The 21,900-nt window shown below is 42.1% G+C and overlaps 1 protein-coding gene across 3 annotated transcripts in view; it reads right to left on the bottom strand.

The window, feature by feature from the left end:
• CRACD (capping protein inhibiting regulator of actin dynamics) overlaps positions 1–21,900 on the bottom strand; it is a 134,317-nt gene that overhangs the window by 51,176 nt on the left and 61,241 nt on the right. For all 3 annotated transcript variants that reach the window (XM_040238253.1, XM_040238256.1, XM_040238254.1), the window contains exon 2: positions 4,812–4,983. The gene's annotated coding sequence lies outside the window, so the exon portion shown is untranslated. The remainder of the gene's footprint in view (positions 1–4,811; positions 4,984–21,900) is intronic.

Here is a 21,900-nt window from a genome sequence, read left to right as displayed (position 1 = left end):
TTTTTAATGGCTGAGTAATATTCCACTGTATATATGTACCACATCTTCTGTATCTATGCCTCTGTCAATGGACATTTAGAAAACCTGAATTTTGTATTCTGCAATCTTGCTCAACCTTATTAGCTGAATGGTTTTCTTGTGGATTCCCTGGGATTTTCTATATATAAGATCATGGCAGCTGCAGATAGATAGCTTTATTTCTTCCTTTCCAAAATTAAAGCTTCTATTTCTTGCCTAACTGTCCTAGTTATAACCTACAATAAGTACAGTGTTAAAAAGTGATTCTTGTCTTTTTCCTGATCTCAAGGGAAACACATTTTTTCACCATTAAGCAAAATATTCAGTTCAGTTCAGTCGCTCAGTCGTGTCCAACTCTTTGTGACCCCATGAATCGCAGCATGCCAGGCCTCCCGGTCCATCACCAACTCCCGGAGTTCACTCAGACTCACGTCCATTGAGTCAGTGATGCCATCCAGCCATCTCATCCTCTGTTGTCCCCTTCTCCTCCTGCCTCCAATCCCTCCCAGCATCAGAGTCTTTTCCAATGAGTCAACTCTTCGCATGAGGTGGGCAAAGTACTGGAGTTTCACCTTCAGCATCATTCCCTCCAAAGAAATCCCAGGGCTACAGATTTTCATCACTGTACTTTATCAAGTTTAAGAAATTCCTTTCCACTCCCAATTTTGCATGTTTTTTTTTATCGTGTAAGGGTGTTGGATTTTGTTACTTTTATCTCCATCAGCTGAGATGTTATGGTTTGTGTCCTTTATTTTAATATAGTATATTATATTGATTGATTTGGATATAAAACTAACTTTGTATTTCTGGCTTAAATTCCATTGGGTCATGCCGTATAATCCTTTGTATATGTTGTTGGATTCAGTTTGCTAGTATTTTGTTTTGGATTTTTATGTCTTGATTCCTTAGAGATATTGGTCTGTAATTTTCTTTTTCTGTGATGTCCTTGCCTGGTTTTGGTATTAAGGTAACAGTGGCCTCACAGAATGAGCTGGATAGTTTCCTCCTATTTGCCATATTCGTTCTCAAGTGGAAGCCTCTGCTTATGCCATTTCTGACTGGAAACATCTGTGCCTTGTCTCTCAGCCACTTCAAGTCCTATCGCTTGTTGGGAGATGACAGCTCAAGGCCTGAGCGCCTTCCTGTCCTGCTCCAGCCCCAGGGTAAGCTCACCCTCCAGGGAGCCCCTACAGCTCTTAACATGCTTAGAGCTGGCACTTACTGTAAAGTGCTGTAGCTGTGTGTGATATAGTCAATGCCAGGTGTTAAGTAGAAACTGGAAGTAGGACAAGTGCCGTCCCCGTAAGTAGCAGAACCTCTGTCAGGCAGCCGAGGGCCAAAGGATACCTGAGCTTAGTGACCCAGGGCCAGCAGGGCAACCTGGAGTCACGTGACTAGCTCCCAGCACAGCTGCAGCAGGACAGAGGCAGAGCAATGGATGGTTCCGAGTGCACTCACTACTGTTTGCATAGTGCCTCAGCAACTTATCAGCAAGTCATTCTCTAGCTCTAGTTTTCTCATCTTTGAAATGGGAGTAATAATGTCAATCTCAGAGAGTCATGGTAAATATTACACGAATTCACCTACATAAAACACATTTGTATTAAGTTTGACACGTGGTAACTTTAATATACACCAATGGATATTCTCTGAGGGGGAAGAATTGTGGTTAAAGGAATCTCGGAAATGCTGCAAACGACAGCTCTCTTCTTGGAAATTCCCAGGGCACAATGGCATAGTAAAAGCTCATAGTAAAAGCTTTTTACACAGGTAAAAATTCTTTACCTATGTAAAGAATTCTATTTAATTTGTTTCGGTCCAGGATTTCCCAGACCTGTTTGTCAAAATGACCCTCTCCCCCTTTTGAAATTTAAAATCTATTTAGCACACTTTCGGAAACACAGTATTAGCTGTCTTTAGTTAATAAAGGAAGTCATATTAAACTGTTAAAAACTGATCATGTTTTACTGTTTTGCTTTTCCCACTGGCATGTATAATTTAAAAGTAGCAGCCTAGGAGAAATAAAGGCTTCCAACCTAGAGAAAGAACAGAATGCTTTAAGACCCAAAGGAAATGAGAAATTTCAGGCAGAAGGAGCAGATCAATAATGAGCTATTTTTGGCCGACATTTCTAGAATTACAGATTCTTGGAGTTTGACAGCATGTTAAAGTTCAGCTCCTTTAAATTCCTACCCGGTGCAGAAATTGCCCTTCATCAGTCCCAATCCCCCTGGCATACACCCAGCCTCTCCATTTTTAAACAGCTCTAGTAATTATGAAATTCTCCTTCACACTGGGCTGAAGTCTGCCTCCTTGGTGCCTCCACCTGAGATCACATTCACAGAATTTTGAGCTTTGTATTTTAGTACCAGCTGCCCATTTGGGAGATTAACAAATAAAATACACTACGTATATATATACTTTTTGAATCCTACACAACCTATCTGATAATTGAGCAGTGAACTGAAAATAAGAATTGTTAGAAGCAGCATTTTTCATCTTCTCCTTCTGTAAATAGGGCAGATAATCAGAAGTTCAGCTATACTGTAAATGATGCATGTAATATTTACTTCATGGGTGGAATTATTTTTCAATTGGAAATTTCTGGGACTTCCCTGGTAGTACAATGGATAAGAATATGCCTCCCAACACAGGGGTGAGGTCAGTCCCTGGTCTGGGAAGATTCTACATGCCCCGGAGCAACTAAGCCCATGCGCCACACCTACAGAAGCCCGAGCACCTAGAGCTTGTGCTTTGCAGCAAGAGAAGTCACCGCACTGAGAAACCTGGGCACCGCAACAAAGAGCAGCCCCTGCTGGCCACAACTAGAAAAAGCCTGCCTGCAGCAATGACGACCCAAAGCAGCAATAAATATATAAATAATTTAATAATTAAAAAAAAATTTCTGAGATGAAAACAGGAATATATATATTTTAAGGAACTTCTATTTTCCTATTTTTTTAATTTTAAAAATATTTAACGAGCCATTTTAAAACTCACTGTCCAAAGTTTATCCTTCTAGCTTCCTGTATTATACAAATGTGTTAAACAATTAAAATATAGCTTATGTTTCATAAATATAGGTTTATTAATAAGAACAGGTAACATTACATATATTTAATAGAAATGTAGCTGTTAGCTCCAATGTAGATTTCCCCAAGGCTTTGTAAAACTTTAAACCTTAAGGAAAAACCTAAGGGTAACTGGAATACCGATTAAGTGGGATGAGAACCAGAGTCTAAGGTCTTCTGAGTCTAATTTAGTTCAACAAGATATCAGAGACTTGACAGAGCTATAAAAAGGATAAGTTGTGCTTTCATAGGACAGTCTTTCTATAGGAGAACTTTCCAGACTTGAGCTCAGATTTTGCATTAAACCGCTGCTTGGTCATATTTTAGCATCTGTATCTCATTCTGGTGTGTGAAGCAAAAAGTTTCACAGTCTTACTTTGCAAAGGAAGAAACTGAAGTAAAATCAAAACTGATTCATGCTGAACAATACTCAATTCTACATCAATACTGACATTCCAACAATTGGGTTTAGGTTGGTGCTAGCTGTGTTCTCTTTCAGTGAGATCGTTTCCTTTGGTCAGTAGTTTCCTTACTAAAGACAATGGAAAATAAATAAGGGGCCTGTGGAGAAAAGGAGTTGGCATTACTTGGAACTAACAAATGTTGTTGTGGGCACTGTAAAGCTTCATGTGGATGGCTTGCTTGAGGATTCTGTAATCTGGGCTCAACTGCAGTTGACAATACTATACCCACAGACAGACCACTGAGGATGTTTTTGTCTTTGTCCTTGAAACACAATAAGAATATCACAGATTATATCATCTATGCCATCAACACGTACTTAGGCATTGCCAAGCATTCACAGGAAACACTTTCTGAGAGCCCAAGATGAGGCTGAATAAAACCCGGTCCCTGACTTCACAGAACTGACAGGTGAGTGAGAGAGACAGACAAGCCCATCAATAACGTCCAGAGAAAGCGACAAGCTCTTTGCTGGAGCCAGGCTCCCGATGCTGGAGGAATGCTGTCAAGGGCAAACAAACCAGAACTGGTAGTGGGAAAGGGCTTCTCAGAGGAGCTGACTTCAGAGCTGTCAGGAGCAGAGCTTAACCGTCTCTGACTCTGACTTCAATTCCCAGCACTCAGGTGAGAAAGCACTGCCTGACCCTGCTTGTCTAAGTTCTTGACACCGTCACAGCCAGAAGTAGTGCCTGTGCTCTAAGAGGAGGAGAAAGGGAGAGAGAAGGAGGAGAGAGCAGAGACAGGGGGAGAGAGAGAAGGAGGAGGAGAGGGAGAAGGGATGGAGGAGAGCAGAGAAGAGGGGAGACAGGTGGAGAGAGAACAAGGAGCAGAAACTGAAAGCTCATGGGAGGCAGGTTCTGGAAGCTGCAAGAGATGGCCAGGGGTATGAGGGTGACATCCTGTGCCCCAGCAGTCTGTGTACTCAACATGGGTGTGAAACCTTTCTCCTTGCCAGGCAGCGGGACAGGGGACACAGTCTCCTTCAATCCAAGAAAGCTTGTTGAGCTAAGGCAGTGAGCTGCCACTTTCCTCAGGGCGAGGGCAGCAAGAGGGAGCCTTAGACTCCGGTGCTCTCCCGGCAAGTGAGACCCAAGTGCCAGCTCCCCGAGGCGTCTGCGTAGAGCAAGCCCCCCATGCACCCCGCTCCTCCACCTTCCCAGAGGTGGAACCCCGGCCGAGGTGGCCCTGCCTCCCTTGGGACTCCACTCCCCACCCTGGAACTCCGCGGAAGGTCTGGGGGTAAAAAGTGTGAGTGATTACCTCAGACTGCTCTCCAGGGTCTCCTCGTCGGAAGAGAAGGTTCCATTGCTGACACTTGGGGGAGAGCAACACTTGCGCCCCGCAGACGCCTCCAGGGATACCGACGTGCCTTTCTTTTTCCTTTTGCCGAACAACTTCTTAAAAGGCTGGAATTTGCCTCCTTTCTTCTTGTCTGTGGATTACAAGATAAACACGCTGCAGCTGGACAAGGCTGCACCTCTGAGCCTAGAGCGAATTATGACCGGGGCTGCGAGCCGGGGCAAAGGGCGGCCGTCGGAGCCAACAGCCACCTGGCCCGGCGCCAGCACGGTCCTCAGGCAGCATAGCTGGCGGGGCGACGCGCCCCTGGGCAGGGTCTTCTGCCCCGCGGGCACCACCAAGGGCTTCCAAGCTTCATGCTGGCCGGCAGGGCATCCCCTATGTGCTACATGACGCCAGTGCCTGCTTTCTTTAACAAAGCAGATGGCCGGGGCCCCTTTCCGTGGGAGATGCTGAGAAAAACACCTAAGTTAGACAGGGGGCTAAAAGGTTTTATATACAGATATAGATAGATCAGATAGATACACATATAACTTGATATATATATACACACACACAAACACATAATCTTCCCTGAGAATCACTCTCTTTCAGCCTTTATTAGGTAATAGAAGATAACTGCTAACTCTTGGCATAAGCTCTGCTCCCAATTCCCTCCATCCCCATATATTTGCAGTTTATTCCTCTTGTCTCCTTTTAAGACATACTATGAAGAGCCCCAGAGGAGCTGTTATGAACATCTTTCCATATATTATTAGATCGAGTCAGGACCCAGTCTTACTGCCAGCACTTTCTACAGATATTTTAGGTAATACCTTTCAGTTCTGCTCCTTCATATACAAATTCCTCTAAATTCCTCCACTCCTACACCCCAGAAGAGAAAGTGTAAATCAACCTCTACTAGCAGAAGCTTTCTCTCAGATCTTTCCTTTCAAAAGCTTAAAGAGTCATTTATTCAGAGGCCAATCTTTTTTTTTTTAATTATTTAACCCTTACTATGTATGACTGCTGGCTCAGCAGGTAAAGAATCAGCCTGCAATGCGGGAGGCACAGGAGATGCAGGTTCAATCTCTGGGTCGGGAAGATCCCCTAGAGAAGTGGCCACTCCAGTATTCTTGCCTGGAGAATTCCATGAACAGAGGAGTCTGGTGGGCTATACTCCATGGGGTCGCGAAGAGTCGGACACGACTGAATGACTAAGCGTGCACATATTTGACACACGTATGACTGCTGTAAGAACTTAACAGATATTACCTCAGTTATCCTCAAAACTACCTGGGAAGTAGATACTGCAAACATCTCTGTTTTCTGGATGAGAAACCTGAGCCCAGAGAGATGAAATTACTTGTCTGTGTCATGGGAAACATATCTTGAAGGCTGGAGTCAGGAGCTTTGAGGGGAAAGGAGAGATGGACGTTCATCATATGTATGGAAAAGTACCTGCACATGCACACAGGACTGAGCCCTTATCTGGGTGTCAAGTCCCCAGACCTCTGCTGTCCAGAGATCTGGGTCCCAAAACAAGGCTAATGCTGTTCAAGATGGTCATCTCATTTCCTCTCGTGATCTGCAGTTCTGGCCTTACTAAGAGTTCACAGAAAATCTGATGTGAGGAAGAAGTGGTTTAAACTACATAAACTACATAAACTACATAAAGAATAATTACCAATTACAAAAAGATAATAGTCTGGGATCCTTAGGATAGATGCAAACACACCTTCAAACTTCATCGATCCCTGAAATAACATATTGTATCCCCCTTAAAAGGAAAGGAGATTGATAACATAGCAAATAAAGCACTGTTAGGCATGTAGTCCTCAAAAAGAGTTAAACTGTTTAAAAGACAAGGAAATGTGCAATATAACTGAGATCACATTATTTAAAAATGGTAAAAACAAAAAACAAATTGGAGGGTTTAATTTCAAAATGTTTTCAGTGATTATTTATTCAGGCATATAGGTCAGAGATTTTCACAAAACCTACTTTTGGATTCCATCAGTAAAGTCTCCAATGGCTAATTAAAAAAATTATAATCAGTAGATTTTGAAGACCATCACAGAACATTAGGTAAGTGTTAGAAGAAGTGACTTCACGTGTTTTCCTTGGTGGTAAGAATCCACCTTCCTATGCAGGGAATTCCAGGGGGGGATCCCTTGTTAGGGAACTGAGATCCCACATGCCGCTGGACAACTTAGACCACATACTGCAACTGGAGAGAAATTTGAGACCCAACAAAAGATCCTGTGTGCCACAATTAGGACCCAAGGAAGCCGAAAATAAACATTTTTTTTTTTTAAAAAGAATTGACTCTATATAAAATGAGTCTATTTAAAAATTTAAGCTAATAACATTCTGTAAGGTGCCACAAGTATTATTACATTACTATATAACTGGTCTTTGGCACTGCCTGATGAAATAAATGAGTACAGTACTTTCTCCATGACCGTCCAGGGTTCAAAATATGTAATTGATATCAGATCTAATTTCTAGGTCGACTGCATTATTAAATGGTCAAACAGCAATTTATGCTATATTTCATTTATTTGGGAGGTAAAATTCTCCTTTTATATCAATTGCTTCTCTTCCCACTGTAGAAATACCTAACCTCAAGTTTTCTGATTGGAAATATTCTAAAAGACCATGCTGCTAAGTTGCTTCAGTTGTGTCCAACTCTGTGCGACCCCAGAGAAGGCAGCCCACCAGGCTCCGCCGTCCCTGGGATTCTCCAGGCAAGAATACTGGAGTAGGTTGCCATTTCTAAAAGACCATAGTAGAGTTCTAAAAATATCAGTTATGATGACATCATTACCCCCAGCCTGGGTCTACAAATAAAGCTTTTAAGCTAAGTAGAGAATTTTAGATCGTTAGAATTTACTGATAGGAAAAAAGTCATCCCTTGCTCTAAAGTTAAGGTGGATTTGATGGGGTTCAATTGAGCTGGAACCAAGGGAGTTATCTATAATTAAAGGCAAATTAAATGACAGTTTCTTGAATGGTTATTTAATTGATGGGTGACTTGGCCTACATGGTCAGGCAAGAAGGCTGATGAGGGCTTTGGTAATGCCTCAGTGTCTTGAATGGTGGCAGCCACCATATAAAATATTGGCTGCATTGGTCATATTGATGGGGAGGAAAGAAAGTGAACAGTCTGGGAGAGGACACCAGGCTATGGAAGCCTTAGCTCAGAGAACTTGGTGGGCTTCATGCAAGCACAGAAAGACCCTCTTCGGGTGACTTGTTCTGCAGAGCTGGCTATTTAAGGACTGTCTGTAAACCAATCAGCCTAGCACTTTGTGCTGCATGTTATATGGGTAATCACTTGGCATGAGTCCACACACACCATCGTGAAAGACATATCAAAGTCCAGATGTCAGATAGCACCCTTCTCCTGAATTACTCAGCAAAGGCTATTTCATCAATGCCTTACTTACTACCAGAAAGGTAAAGGAACAGTAAAATCTACCTGAACTCTGCAACCAATAACCATTCCTCTTACCACGAAAAAAAAAAAGATTCTAAATCCTAGGAACACCAATCTTTCTTCAGAGGAGGAATCATAATACAGAAGCTTTCATTAGAAGTCTGCTTCAAAGTCTTAGAGTTTAGTGACATCTCAATTATTAAACAAAATTTCCCCCATCCCCATTTCCACAATTAATTAATGTTCCTGTTGGAAGTATCTTTACATTTTAAATAAAATTCAAAAGTTTACTCTTATGATTATTCTATTATTGACTGTGGCAGTTAACTAATTTTCCAAGATTAACTTTAGAAGAAAAACTTAGTAATTGCAACTAGCAGTTAGGCCCACCCAGTATTCAGACAGCAGACTATGACCAAGCAACCTTATTGTTGTTGTTCAGTCACTCAGTGGTATCTGACTCTTTGTGACCCCATGGACTGCAGCATGCCAGGCTTCCTTGTCCTTCACCATCTCCTGGAGCTTGCTCAAACTCATGTCCATTGAGTTGGTGATGCCATCCAACCATCTCATCCTCTGTCATCCCTTTCTCCTCCTGCCTTCAATCTTTCCCAGCATCAGGGTCTTTTCTAATGAGTTGGCTCTTTGCATCAGGTGGCCAAAGTATTGGAGCTTCAGCTTCACCATCAGTCCTTCCAATGAATGTTCAGGACTGATTTCCTTTAGGATTTACTGATTTGATCTCCTTGCAGGCTGAGGGACTCTCAAGAGTCTTCTCTAACACCACAGTTCAAAAGCATCAATTCTTCGGCACTCAGCCTTTTTACAGTCCAACTCTCACATCCATACATGAAACTACTAGAAAAACCACAGTTTTGACTATATGGACTTTGTCAGCAAAGTAATGTCTCTGCTTTTAATATGCTGTCTAGGTGTGAACAGTATGAAAAAGCAATCTTAATAGGGAATAAAATTTTATAAATCAGGTAAGGAGTTATACTCTTATTTACTTGACTCCCCAGTTTTATTCTCAATGTTTAGGTCTAAGAGCTTCCATATCAAAAAGGCAAGTACCTACATTTTATGAAGCATTTGCAATTCTATACCACAACAACCTTCATGGAAACCTGAGCATACGTCTCTACATATCCTTCATTAAACTTTTTTATGATCAATTTATGATTTGACAGCTGTATCAATAGTCTGTCTCCACCACAGAATTAATTGGATTAAGTGAGTGGTCATCACTAGCAGCTCTTTTCTTGACAAATAATGCCAATTGTTATTGTGAATATTTTTGTACAGATGGGCCTAAAAAATCAAAGCAGTTTTCATGATGTAGCAAAACAGACAACTTCTGCAATGCTAATATGAAATACTCCCAAAATACGACAGTCATACAGAAGGAGGAGGACATAGCAAAATATTCTCTAACATTAGAATATTTAGGACGGCATTTTACAGCTTTACCACAGAAATTTACTCTTGTTGGGTGGTTAGGGCAGTGGGGAAAGGAGAGGAAGGAGAAGAAATAAGTATTATTTCTACTAAATTTGTTTCTTCTTACTGACTGCGGCTCTAGTTAGGGGTTAAGTGTGTGGGCCCCAGAGATGAGAGTGCATGTAGTTGGCCTGAATCCTGATCCCATGTCTTGCTAGCTATGAAACATCTGCTTACCAGCCTCTGTGGACATTTACCATCTTAAAATGGTAAGACTGAGTTTATAGGAGAAAAAGCAACGGGTATCACATTTTCTTAATATTTCAGCATTTTTCTGCCATAATTTTTCACATGAAAGAACCTATGTCTGCATATACACTGCTTCAGGGATCACAATAATTTTCATTCTTTAAGTACTGAATGGAATTAATTTACTTTCATCATTTAATAATTACTTAAGGGGATTTTTTTTCATTTAAAAAAGTGCTCACTATCTATTATTTCATGGAAACAATTACATACCATTTGATGGCTACATCAGTATAATTACTAGTTTATACAGAAGACTCTAAAAATTAAAAACCACTGGGCAAGTCAAGCAAATCTGATTCATTTTTCCATTGGTCATGAGGATGCAACTCTTACATTTTCATTTCTAAACCTAAAATAATAAAAGCATCCAATTTCTCTGCATTAGATCTATATAACACCCTTCCAAATGAGAAACAGAGTTTCCTCTCCTAGTTCATTTAGAACATTGTGTCTTAGTCTGGAGTTTCTCAGATTGTGCTCTGTGGGTCAGTACCAAGTTCTTATTCAAAGACCAGTCCACTTGAGAATCCATGTAAAACAAAGTTAAACTTGTTTCTTCACTATGGGACCTTTCAGGGTTTTTAATATGCTGATACTAAGCATTGTGCTCCAGAAGAGCAGCGGATATGCAGTGCTGCCCAAACTTGACTTTCTGAACATCCATCATGACTGGTGCTCCTCTGAATACGCTGGGAAACAAAGTCTTCATTATCTCTCTCAAATGTCTTGTAGTTTCTTTAGGTCCCATACTCTTATACACTCTAAATTTCTCCCCTAAATTCCAGAGCACACTGCTCAATAAACAGGAGTTTACTAGAGTGTAGCTCTAGTGGTCTTTTTTTAACTAAATAGCTTCTTCTCAAAAGTATTCTGATGTTCCAGAATTAAGAGAAGCACTGCAGGATTCCTTTTAAGTTAGAAAAATTACAGGATTCAGGCAATTGCTGTGTACTGTGTCCTGACACAATGCCTGACACAAAACAGACACTTGGTATACAGACCAACTGCTCCATTAGAGTCAGATGTGCTTTAGAAATCAGAAGTTTTCAGATTGTATGCTGCTGCTAAGTCACTTCAGTCGTGTCCGACTCTGTGTGACCCCATAGACGGCAGCCCACCAGGCTCCGCCGTCCCTGGGATTCTCCAGGCAAGAACACTGGAGTGGGTTGCCACTTCCTTCTCCAATGCATGAAAGTGAAAAGTGAAAGTGAAGTTGCTCAGTCGTGTCTGACTCCCAGCGACCCCATGGACTGCAGCCTATCAGGCTCCTCAGATTGTATAGAGGCATGTTAAAACTCTACGGGTGTGTGTGACAGTACTTTACAATCAAATGCAGTGTTTCTGGAAAACATTTATATTCATCTTAGTGTTAATAAATGAATTTTGCACCAAACTGATAAAGAACCTTTGGGAGTTTCAAAGTACAGATAGGAGGTGATGATCTCTTTAGGCAGTACAGTCAGTCTCACAAGCACACTTGTTTTGAAAATGCAAATTTGTTCCAGTGTGACTGGCACATGCTGTCTCATCCATGACCAGCGGCAGGTGAGTGCTTGGAAAACTGCTTGCACTCTGCTGAAATGAGATGTGTAGGAACACACAAAACCTCCACCCACACATGCCTCAAACGTCTACCAGTTCCCCCAGATGGCCACCTGTGCTTTGAGATAAATCATGCACACGTGGTGTTGTGGCTTTCTGCCTCCCTTCCACAGCCTCACAGCAACTTCCAAGGTGCAGCCCTCCAACACTCCAATCCACAAGAAAACTCTAGGTCGTTTTCAAGGTAGAATACCATATACATTACAGTATTGGTTTACTTCATGACCATTTAACATGTGTAAAACTGTGCTACCTTTTTTTTTTTATTAGTGCCTATCCTTTTAAATATGGCATGGATAATTTTTTGTGTTGTGCTGCTCTCCCATTTTCCAACGGGTCCCTGGTTCTCCCTTTGTGATTCAGCATAGCTCACTGATTTTTAGCAACACATATGTCACGTGATAGTAGAACTCACTGTACATACTAAGGAAAACATACTGAAATAGGTTTGTACTGTACTTATTAGATCGACGCAAGGACCAACCAAAGAAAATGTAACTTCTTGGCTGCTTCTTGGGTCCTTTGTTTCTCAAAACCAATTTTTAATTTTCCCAGTTTTTCCCATTGGACTCTCAGAACCTCCTTTTACAGATTTCACAATAATTCACAAGAGAAACTAAATAATACTGAGAAACAGTTACAGAGGCAGACATAATTTTTAATGTGAAGCCTCAGTGTTTGGCCACATTTCTCCCACATACTAGAAGACGTGTGGGTGGTGGTTCTTTTCACTGCCAATTTCTGTCACTTGAGTTTCAGAGGGTGCTGTGAATCAACTCTGAGAGGGAAATACTAGTGACGGTAGCTGCCTGCTACCTTGCCCTGCAATTTAGTGCAGAAGCAAACTACCTCAACAAAGGATACCTCTACCCAAGGGCTGAACACCTTAAATTCATTTCAATTCAACACATGTTAACTAAACACCCAGCACCTGTAGGATGTGCATGGGGCCCAGCTGGCAGCACTAATGAGTAAAGGAAGTTTTCGGGACATCTGAGGCTGTATCAGTCAGGGTTTAATCAGAGAAACAGAACCAGCAGGAGGTGCTTTTACACAGGCATGCATGACTGTGTGCATGTGTACGTGTGTGTGTGCATGTAAGATCCATTAAGAGATTTATTGCAAAAAATTGGCTTATGCCAGGTGGGGGCTGGCTAAGCAAGTTTGAACCCACAGGGCAACTCCTTAGGAAGGGCAGGCTCGAGTCTGCTGCTGGTTCACAAGTGGAATTTCTTTTCTCAGAGAAGCCTCAGCTCTTTCTAAGGTCTTTCAATGTATAGAATCAGGCCCACCCAGATTATACTGAATAATCTCCCTTGCTTAAAGTCAACTGATTATGGACTTTAATTACATACAAAATATCTTCACAGCAACAGTTTAATTAAACAACATTTATGTTTGATTAAATAACTGGGGAGTATACCCTAGCCAAGTTGACACAACAACAAAATGATCATCAACTCCACCCTCTCAACTTGGCTCTCATGCACACTCACACCACATTTCATTTCCAAATAAAGCCAATAGCAAAGTCATACTTTCACTGACATGATACAACTATCCTACGTACATCTGAAAACACCCATTCCGCAGAAGTTCAAAGTCCTTGGGCAATGCTCACACTTCGCCTATAACTTATATACTGAGATATAAAGTGAAAAGTGAAAGTGTCAGTTGCTCAGTTGTGTCTAACTCTTCACAACCCCATGGACTGCAGCCTGCTAAGCTCCTCCATCTATGGAATTCTCCAGGCAAGAACACTGGGGTGGGTTGCCATTCCCTTCTCCAGGGGAAGTTCCTGACCCAGGGATCGAACCTGGGTCTCCTGCATTGCAGGCAGACTCTTTACTGTTTTAGCCAACAGGGAAGCCCCACTGAAATACAAAGTTATTATTAAAACATCTTATGTTCAATGATGAGATAGGAAAACATATTTTTTTACTATACAGAGAAACATATTCATAACAAAATAAGGAAGAAGTACCCATTACTAGTATGGGTTGTTTCTGCAAAGTCATGTGGTCTTCAGAGCTATCTTCTTCTTTTTAATATTTATTTTTAATTGATTGATGATTGGTTTACAATACTGGTTTGATCATAGCTATATTCTTCCACTACCCATTGCTTTTGCCCTCAGCAAGGACCTCAGCTGGTTGTGGTTCTTTGCCTGGTGAGTTGATTCACACCTGAAGAACCTGGTCCATTAGCTGTCCCAAACTGGGCTGTTGTAGTTTTTGATTACCCCACAGGATGTGGGAATACTAATATGCCCTAAGGGATCTCCAGGAGTCCAGACATACTCTTCCTTGCTTGCGTTATATAGTAGCAGCAATTTTCCCTTGATAATCAGAGTCAATCACTGCATCCCATACAGTAACTCTTTTCCTTGCCCATTGAATGAGAAGCAGGAGGAACCCACAGGGACCACGTGAATCTCAACAATTCACTATGTTGTCTCCTGGAATCACTGCTGTGTCTACTGGTGGAAATAATCCTCCTACTGTAACTAAGAACTCTAGACAAACAGAACCTGTGGTCAAGGGAACAGGAAGAAAAATTTTCCTAGTGGATCACAGAAAATGAAGCCACTCCCATTTCTACCCATTGATTCCTAGACCAATGAAGCCTGGCTATGAGAGAGACATTACTACACTTTGGACACTGACATAGAACATATACCATTACCTAGAACACACTGTCCCAGAACCACAAGGTATCGCTATGTCACTGCTGCTGCTGCTGCTAAGTCGCTTCAGTCGTGTCCGACTGTGCGACCCCATAGACGGCAGCCCATCAGGCTCCCCTGTCCCTGGGATTCTCCAGGCAAGAACACTGGAGTGGGTTGCCATTTCCTTCTCCAATGCAGGAAAGTGAAAAGTGAAAGTGAAGTCGCTCAGTTGTGTCCGACTCTTCTCGACCCCGTGGACTGCAGCCTACCAGGCTCCTCCATCCATGGGATTTTCCAGGCAAGAGTACTGGAGTAGGGTGCCATTGGCTTCTCCGGCTATGTCACTAGCACTATATAATTGAGTCTTCAAAGGCCACTGCAGTATATCAAGCCAACTGCTACAGGATAATGGGGAGCACAGACAAGACCAGTGAATTCCACAAGCCGGGGCCTCTCAAGTTCCTTGATTAAAAATGATGTTGTGGGTTGTAGCCCGCCAGGCTCTTCTGTCCATGGGGATCCTCCAGGCGAGAATACTGCAGTGGGTTGCCATGCCCTCCTCCAGGGGATCTTCCCAACCCAGGGACTGAACTCAGGTCTTCCACATTGTAGGAGGATTCTTTACCATCTGAGCCACCAGAGAAGCCCCAAACTACCATAATAGAAGGCAAGATAGTCTGTAAGTGCATGAATGATAGTTTTGACAGAAGCACCACAGGCAAAGAAGGCAGATCTTTTTCCAGAATGTCTGCTCTAGTAAGAATAAAGTGCTGCTCTTTGCATGATGGAAGCCGGTGCTCTGTGCCTACCTATGGGTAGTGAAAGTCAAAGTCACTCAGTCATGTCTGACTCTTTGTGACCCCATGGAATTCTCAAGGCCAGAATACTGGAGTGGGTAGCCTTTCCCTTCTCCAGGGGATCTTCCCAACCCAGGGATCGCACCCATGTCTCTCATATTGCAGGCAGATTCTTTACCAGCTGAGCCACAAGGGAAGTATCTACGGGTAGAAGTACTCTGATATCATTTCTGGAAACAGAAAAAAATTCTGTTTTAAAAGATTTTCAAATGGAATTATATAGTCTGTGTCAGTACTCCAGATTGTGTCAGACAGTCCTGTCAGGCTATTCTTCTTTGATCTGAAGCCCTTCCTTTGCACCAATACCACGTTTATTTCTTTTGATTCTATTCTGTTCTCCCTGGAGAGCATTTTGTAGGGATGAGGCGGTCCTTTGAGAATCACTGCCCTCCCAGCAGGTTTCTCATACCTAGACTAAACCTTGGACAATAGCTCAGACAGGTAATAGATTCACTCTGGCAATGTCCTATTCTAGAGAGACAAAAAGGACACAACCACTATGTTTTATAGCAACTTTCCATTAGTTCGTGCACCAGATACTGGTAGAATAAACGACAGCCCAATCCTGAGAGTCCAAGGGAAGGTGATTTAAATTTCCTCCAGTGTCTGGGAGGTATTATCTCTTTGACTAATAATTCCTGGGTTCATGTGATCCAGAAGTTGGAGAGAATGCAAATGTTTCCCACATAACTCACTGTGCACAGCCTTCCAGGAGAGTCACAGGCGCTCTACTGTGAGCACAAAGGTCACTCCTGAACCAAAAACATTATGGCTTAGGTTTTATTACCTAAACACAGCCCTCTGGGCAAATACTGCTGCTTTTTGGTTTGTTTGTTTTAGCATCACCAAGTCTAACAGTGGCTAAACCTGTGATTTTTGTGTGTACTATTTCTCAATAATAAGGAGAGATGCTCTTCATCTCAAGAGTTATGTAAATGCGGGGAAACAAGCCCCCCAGTCTTGAAGATCTGGGTTTATTTGGTCACCGCTGCTATTTTCTAGCTTCTTGGGACCTCAGTTTCCACATCTGCAAAATGAAGCACCTAAGCTCTATACGAGGGTCCCTCCCTGTTTTAAAACTCTAAGAATCATTTCTTTAAAATGTTAGTGAACTTCAGGGGCTTCCCTGGAGGTCCAGTGGTTAAGACTCTGCCTTTCAATGCAAGGGATACCAGTTCGATCCCTGGTCTGGAAAGACATTACATGCTGCAGAGCAACTAAGCCCATGTGCCCTAACTGCTGAGTCCATGCTCTAGAGCCCATGCTCTAGAGTCCATGCTCTAAAGCTACCACGATGAGAAGCCCATGCACCACACAAAGAGCAGCCCCCACACGTAACTAGAGAAAGCCCACGTGTAGCACTGAAGACCTAGCACAGCTGAAAATAAACAAATAAATCTTTTTTTTTTTAAATGTTGGTGAAGTTAGAATATATTCTGGCTCATGAAACCTCTCTTTTCATAAGTTATCTGTTAATTATATTCATTATATTTTCTCCATTCCTGGTTTGTCTCCTAATTACACTGGTTTTGTTACCATCATACTTATTTTGCAAAATTAAGGACCTTCAGGGTTTGGAAGAAGCAATAACATAGTCTGCAAGTCGGCAAAAAGAGAGCCAAGTCATTCCATTTCTTTGTGTCAGAATCCAGGTTCCCATTCCTAGGAATGCCAATGCTGATGGAGAAGAAACAGTGTCACAATCCTGAATCCCCAACCCCATCATCCCACTGCCATCCTAGGTCTGACAAAAGTGACTAATGTGAGACTCATCTCTGGGCAAAACATGGGGACCTGCCTTCAGACACACTTCTGAGATTTCAGGGATTACATTAGGCACTCAGGGTTCCTGTTAAGTTCTGAAGGACAAAGTCAGATGGGTCCCAGACAACCTCAGATTTATGGGCCAAAGATACAAATGGAGACAGCTCTAGTTGCTGACCAATTCTACCCCAGTATATTGGAAAAGACCCTGATGCTGGGAAAGACTGAGAGCAGGAGGAGAAGGAGGCGACAGAGGATGAGAAGGTTGGATGGCATCACCAACTCAATGGACACGAATTTGAGCAAACTCTGGGAGATGGTAAAGGACAGGGAAGCCCGGCGTGCTGCAGTCCATGGGGTCACAAAGAGTCAGACACGACTGAGCAGCTGAACAACAATATTCAGATTCTGCCAGACTTGCGTTTGCCTGTCTGCTTTTCTTAGCTGTATATTAAGGAATGCATGCCCTATCTGGATTCTTACTGCACTTAATAATACTACAACTTTATGTCCTGTCTACCAACTCAGCCCATCTATGGAGAAGCAGTGTTATTCTGTCTAGCACAGGTCCTTGCTGCCTCTGCAAGAGTCCCTTTTCCATGGTGATGAGTGCAGATCTGGGACACTTATTGATCAACCATATTGACTGCAGTCCTACTGGGTACAGAGCACTTAGCTGGTACTGGCATATCACAGGAATTCTTGAGTTCCTGACACCAGCTAATAGGAACTTAAAATTTAGGAGGAGAATAAGTTGTTTTTCAAAACTCAGTAAGTTTTCAAGATTCTGGTCTCCTATGAGAAAAAAGGCAGAGACTTGTTAGAAGAAAACATCCTGGTAACGGTTTGTAGGGCTCTCTCTACTGAGCTTCCCTGGTGGCTCAGATGGTAACGAATCTGCCTACAATGCAGGAGACCCAAGGTTGATCCCTGGGTCGGGAAGATCCCTGGAGAAGGGAATGGCAACCCACTCAAGTATTCTTGCCTGGAAAATTCCATGGACAGAGGAACCTGGTGGGCTACTGTCCATGGGGTTGCAAAGAGTCAGATATGATTGAGCGACTAACACTACCCTACTTGATGGTCCAAAGGTTTTATTGACAGTGGTGATGGTGGTATACAAAGTCTTCCCTCAGGGGCTGGTGATGCTAGGGAAATTTGGATGAAGGGACTCCTAAGGCCCGTGTCCTGTACATAGTGAGTGACAGCCCGCTTAGTAGTAGACCCCAAATTCAGTTTAGTAGAATTCAGAATCCTTTAAAACTAAGTAGAAAAGAAGAGAAGAAAATGGAATAAAATACAAAACAGGATGAGTACGATTTCAGAAAACTCTTATCTCTAGTTTATATACGTGTGTTTATGTCTGTGGGTATACACAACTTTGTGCACAGATATGTTCTGATATAAGATGTGTTTCTTGCTCCAGATCAAGTCAAAAATACTTGAGAAATGCTAATAAAAAAATTAACACACTTTCCAGTAAACCAGGCATGCATTTCAATGCAAGAGTCAACAACTGTTTATCAACACAAGCCATTGCATATGTGGTAGGCACGCTGGCTAAATGAGAGAAAGTAATACATGCGAAAACAAGCTAAGAGCTGCCAAAGCAATTAAATAAGCTCCCTGACACTGCCAAAGCCAAAGCTGATGTTCATACCACACTCTACTTTGGCTTTGATCATTCTATAAAATCTTCCACTGCTGAATTAAAAAAGGAAGAAAGCTTCATTAAACTTGTGCCTTTGTGGCTGCTGAGCTTGGTTTTGGAGCATAACTTAAAAACTTCTAATTTGGGAAACAACTTTCAAAAAGGTATTATGTTTCACCTTTTATACCTTCTTTACCCTCAATATAAAATTTCATGCAGGAAATCCAATCTGCTGGCACAAGATTCATTTCTGCTGAATCACATCACTTTATTTTTCAAATTCCTTTCTCAGAACAATTTCAAGGAGCTGGGAGTGACAATTAAGTCACTACTTGAGAAGTTAGCTGAATAAGGTCAGATGCCAAGTGAGTGAAGAAATCAGGTCTCTTGCCTCTGAGCCTGATGTCCAGCCATCTAGCCAGGGAGGCATTCTGATCGGAAGATGGACCACTGAGGAATATCCTGCTCCTCTCCATCACTTTTCCCAGGATTCCTCTCCTAAAACTGATATCCAAAGTATTGATGAAGCACTAGGATATTAAGCAAAAGAATGAAGGAGATCATTCTGGAACTGCTGAACGGAAGTACTATATTAGACTCCTTCACAAGTCATGTGGGAAATTTCAGAACTTGTCACTAACCCCTAGAATCACACAGGTGCAGATATCAATGGATTCAAGGAATCTTTAGATACTCTTAATGCTAAATTCCCAGTGGTTACAGAGGACCCTTAAAAGAATATTTCAAAATATGACTGTAAGGAAATGAAGTTGCTAGCAGAGGGGTAAATGGTATTTTTTTTTTTTTACCATAAAGAATAAAACTTGTAAACTTTGTTAAACTTTGGCTATGTGCCGGGCTTGAAGTTTTACATGTAATATCTCACAACCACAAAGTAAGTTATTATTTTTCACATTTATAGGTGAGGAAACTGAGGCTCAGAGAGGTGAAATGATTTTTCCAGTGTTACATGGCTAATAAGTGGCAGTGCTGAGAGTCAAACCAAGTCTGTCTAATTCCAAATACCATGATCTCAACCATTTTTGCTGCATTCCAAATGTGCGCCTTGGTGATGCTTCTTGACTGAACACCCCCGCTACAGGAGGCAGATGAGCTCTGAAGTAAGATCCTGAGTTTGAGTCTCAATTCACTTACTCACTAGAAATAAGACTCTGGGCAAGTTTCCCAGTCTCCTAAGTTTCTGTTCTCTTGTCTATAAACCATGAATAACAATAATACAAAGCTTACTGATTTTTAAGAGTTAAATACTGCATATAAATCATTTAGCAGAATGTGAGCATATAGTAAGTATTCAAAAAAATTAGGAATTATAGTATTAAGAAATTCAATGAACTGATGAATGGATATGTTATGACCTTTAAGTACCATTTCTTAGTTGCTACTAAAAAAAGAAAAGAGATGAGGAAGAGAAAGGAGAAGAGTGGGAAATAGGGGTGCAAAATGGGAGAAAGAAGAAAATAAAGAGGAAAAGGGAATGTAAGGATATATTTAATGAGAAAAAAATTTAGATATTTTTCAGAGTAATTCAGACTTATTCAGAAGATGCAAATAAGGCTTCTTGATCCTATCTCACCCCAATCCCAGAACATATTTAATCTCACTGGCACGTGGCAGTGTTCCAGATAGCAAGAAAGTAATGCTAACCCTCTTTCCAGTTGCCTACAGTTCTAGACAAACATATAAACAAGTAATGTTTGTAATATATCAGCTACACAGGCAATAACAGACACATGCACAATTTAAAATTAGAGTTCAAATAACCATGACATGAGGCATTCTCTTTTTTTCAAGGAGGGCTAGAAACCAATCTGCTGCTAAATCGTTTCAGTCGTGTCCAACTCTGCGACCCCATAGACGGCAGCCCACCAGGCTCCTCCGTCCATGGGATTCTCTAGGCAAGAATACTGGAGTGGGTTGCCATTTCCTTTTCTGAGAAACCAACCTACATCCTAAGAATTACACTAACTCCAGGATGTTGCCAGGCTCTGGGGTAAAAGGCAAATAGACACGTTCCAAGAGGAATCCTCCTCCTTCTCCCTCCAACACAATCCAAGAGGACTTTGTGGAAATGGCAGCTTTAGCAGACTCTGAAAGACAACTGTCAAGGTAGGAACCTGGTGCTTTCGGCAAAATTTAGTGTCTAAATAATGCACTGAGCCTTGAGTACATTTCAATTCTAAAAATCCATGCTGTTGTTCCTCTCCAAACAGACTGCAAGCTCCATGAGAGCAGGGCCCTCTGCTTCCTTGCACCTAATGGTGGTGAAAGAATGAGGCACTTAATAAATATTTCCTAGCTGAGCTGTACTTCTAGCTCCCCGAAACAGAGCAGATGAATTATCCAAAGTTTAAAACAGAGTCTTTCATGTATGAACACCAGGTCCCTTAAATGTGCATTTTGCCTAGTAAGGCATCAGCTCTCAGGATGAATTATTTTTCTAATAACCTGAGTGAAAGAAGCTCTCTGAAAACAAATTGCACTGGGCTGCCCTCTGCGATGCTTCTGACTTTTGAGTGAGAAACAATCATGCTCCTGGTCTGTATGCAAGAAGAGGCTACCCCACCAGCTGAGTATTCTCTAATGTGATCCCACAGCCCTGCTGTCACTTGGAAGATTAATTCCACATCTGGGGCTACTGGGATGTTTTATTCATTTACTTAGTTATTTGGGGGGGTACCTACAGAATTATCCTCAGCCTCACAGAATCCACTCCCCCATTTTATTTATCATGAGAAAATAATGTGGGATGCTGTAAGTGTGAGACATCTGATGCAAAATCCCCTCCCGAATTTCCCAACAGAACTCTCTGGTGAGTTCCTCTCCCAGTTAGGAACTGGAAGGCTCCCAACTCCGGAGAGAGAGGAGAGAAGCTGAGATCCATTATGTAACTCTGCTGCTGCTGCTGCTGCTAAGTCACTTCAGTCGTGTCCAGCTCTGTGCGACCCTATAGATGGCAGCCCACCAGGCTTCCCCGTCCCTGGGATTCTCCAGGCAAGAACACTGCAGTGGGTTGCCATTTCCTTCTCCAATGCAGGAAAGTGAAAAGAGAAATTGAAGTCGTTCAGCCTTGTCCGACTCTTCATGACCCCATGGACTGCAGCCTACCAGGCTCCTCCGTCCATGGGATTTTCCAGGCAAGAGTACTGGAGTGGGGTGCCATTGCCTTCTCCATATGTAACTCTGGAAAACTAAAATGCCCTTTTCTTTAAATGTCTGAGTTACCATCATCTCCCACTCAACACCTGCCAGATCACACAGCTGGAAAAGTGGCTGATACATTATTGCTCGCTCGCCAACACAGAAATAAAGCCAGG

Source organism: Oryx dammah, unplaced genomic scaffold (assembly GCF_014754425.2).
Source record: "Oryx dammah isolate SB20612 unplaced genomic scaffold, SCBI_Odam_1.1 HiC_scaffold_3, whole genome shotgun sequence".
Taxonomy (NCBI): domain Eukaryota; kingdom Metazoa; phylum Chordata; class Mammalia; order Artiodactyla; family Bovidae; genus Oryx; species Oryx dammah.
This window is presented reverse-complemented; position numbering and strand designations above follow the sequence as displayed.